Source organism: Mytilus galloprovincialis, chromosome 2 (genome assembly GCF_965363235.1).
Source record: "Mytilus galloprovincialis chromosome 2, xbMytGall1.hap1.1, whole genome shotgun sequence".
Classification (NCBI taxonomy): Eukaryota; Metazoa; Mollusca; class Bivalvia; order Mytilida; family Mytilidae; genus Mytilus; species Mytilus galloprovincialis.
Window position 1 is genome coordinate 24,082,815 of NC_134839.1, and position 2,905 is coordinate 24,085,719.

The following is a 2,905-nucleotide window of genomic DNA, read 5'->3' on the forward strand; positions in this document are numbered from 1 at the left end:
CGATCTATAAACATGATGAATACGTACACAACATCAAGTGCAAACTTACATTCCTTATCGCTTGTTTTAAAATCATTTCAATGAATACTCATCGCTACTCTTTAAAGAAGATAAATTATTTATATTGAAATGTTTTTGTTTATGTATATACATATAAGTAAAAAATAATTAAAATATATGCACACATATGCAGAAGAATATCTCAAGAAAGTTTGCAATCTCAAGGAAGATAATTCTGCATGGACGAATTAACGTTTTTTGAGTGAAAATATGAATGCCTACGCAAATCCTATCTATTAGAAAAATCACTATAATAATAATAGTCATAACGTTGAGGTTGAATTCCCTGAATTTTATGTCATCCGATGTTTAGTACTTTGATTTGGCCTATTTTAGATGTTGTTTTAAAAAAGCAATTCCGATTTAGATAAGTTAATATTTGTTATAGTAACCATGCAATTTCTAATTTTACTTTTTTTTTTTAATTGTAGAATAAAACTGAGCAGAAACTGTAACATCACTTACATGTATATTTCAACCGGTAAGTACTTTTTGTTATAAAATTGAGAATGGAAATGAGAAATATATCAAAGAGACATAAACTGGACTAAAGAGCAGATAACGGCCGACAGCAACAAATGGGACTTAAAGGCAGAGAGAAAATGATTACATTACAGAAGAGTGTCCACCATGCACTTGCACTGCACTATTACTAACATAGTTGAATAGAATGACCTACACATGTATAAAAATTATATATGCATGTAACTGTAAAATACAAGTATTAATATAATATTTAACAATGAACCAGAGTATGCTGATTTGAATCACTACAATATAAAAGTCATTCTGCATGAACTTGTCCCAGAAAAAAATTATATCTGTACATTAACCTCACTTTCAGGTATAGAGATTTTTTTTCCCCAAGACAAGTGCTTGTCGGACCATCTGATGTTTAGTACTTAGATTTTACCTGTTTTTTTATGGTTTTTTTAAAAAGCAATTACAATTCAGATAAGTTAATATGTGTTATAGTTAACCATGCAATTTCTAATTTTACTTTTTTTTAATTGTAGAACTAAACTAATCTGCAATGGTCAGGATATTTTACATCAAGTTTATGTATATTTCAACTGGTGAGTACTTTTTGTTATAAATTTGAGAATGGAAATGGGAAATAAATGTATGTCAAAGAGACACAAACTTGACCAAAGAGCAGATACCAGCCGACGACCACAAATGGGTCTTTAACACAGAGAGAAAATGATTATATGTTGACAGTTCTGTTTTGGGGCAACTAAAAATTTAACATAATATTGATTCTATACTGACAATTGTTTCTATTAAAAATTTCCTGTGCTGTTGAAATAAAAAAATTGTAAACAACTTTAATAATTACACTAACTATTACTAGCCTTGAATTGACTTGAGTAAAATAATTAGTAGCCATAACCATGATCAAACATCATTACCATTATTACACAATGACTTTGATTTTAGGCAAAAGGAATTACAATTTATATTTTAAAATTATTTTAAAAAAATCTTTTTTAAAGGTCCTGTAGTATAGAGATGATAGAAGAGCATATGTGAAGTTTTAATGTGGTGTTTTGACGTTCCGCCTAGAGACAGGACGATTTAAGATGAACTTTTTATTTTAACTGTGATAGTATTATTATTTATTGTGCCAAAATCTCCTAATTTAAAAATTATTTTAACTGTGATATAGTTTTATTATTTATAGTGCCAAAATCTCCAAATTTATTTAAGTTATAAAATGTCGTTTTTTATATTGTTAAACATTTTGTCTTAACTGTAAATATAAAATATTATTATTTGTTGTGCCAAAATCTACGGAAGCGTATAGGGGCCTTATATTAGTTAGTTAACAATGCTTAAGAAAACTTAATTAATACAATACCATGCCCTATAATGCATTAAATTGTTTTAATTTAGATAATTTACTCACTTATAAGAGATTTAACTCCTTTATTTATGGCAATATTAAGTCTTACTAATTTTAAGGATGTTAAGTTAAATATCTTTATTTTTTAGAATTTATTAAGTTGCATTAAATAAAACACTTTAATGTTAAGGAAACTTAATTAAGGAGTTTTCATCAATTATACTGTTTTAAATTGTTTTAATTAAGTTCATTTACTAACTTATGATAGATAAATCCAACTTAGCTAAGTCATTTTATTTTTTATATTCATCTAAAATGTATAAATTTAAAAACTTTATTTCTAATATGGCATAACTAAAGCTAGTTAACTGAAATGGTGTATATATACAGCGAAACTTTCCCACGCATCCACTGTCGATATCTTATATGATTTCTGAAAATAAGAGATAACAAGCCAAAATCAAAAATTTTAATCATGACCTTGACCTTTGACCTTGACCTCATTTTCATTTTTTTGGACCAAGGACCTCAAATCAAAAGACCCTAGACCTCTATCACTTATGGTTTTCCAGTTAAAAATGCATATCACTTATATCAAATATAAAAGGGGAAATAACTCTCATATGGAGTCTCCGGATAGCTTCGGTCAAAATTAATCAACACATCCTGAGGATATAACGAACAATTTGGTAAAATAAATTTGTCGGTTTCTTATACGGTTGCAAAGATTAAGCGATAACAAGAAAAACAGTGTTCGGAGAGATATCTTTTACATGGAAAAGATTTTTGTTACGCGATGTCAGTTTCAAAAGCGTATTAGTTGTTCGATATCATATACCATATGTCTAAGCCACATCTTGCGAAACAAAAAACAGCGAAGGAACAAAAAATTGGCGGAAGAAAAAAAAAATGGGAACAAAACCAATAGGTCTTTGAATCGAAAAGGTTGAAAGACATAATTATATCAATACAACACGTGTGATCACACTATCATATGTT

At 28.2% G+C, this 2,905-nt stretch overlaps 1 long non-coding RNA gene across 1 annotated transcript; it reads left to right on the top strand.

Annotated features, from left to right (window-relative positions):
* Positions 1 to 358: 358 nt before the first annotated feature.
* LOC143062177 (uncharacterized) lies at positions 359 to 1,847 on the top strand. Its single transcript, XR_012974591.1, has 3 exons — positions 359 to 541; positions 1,077 to 1,136; positions 1,557 to 1,847. It is a non-coding gene; the product is annotated as an uncharacterized LOC143062177 (long non-coding RNA).
* Positions 1,848 to 2,905: the final 1,058 nt, after the last annotated feature.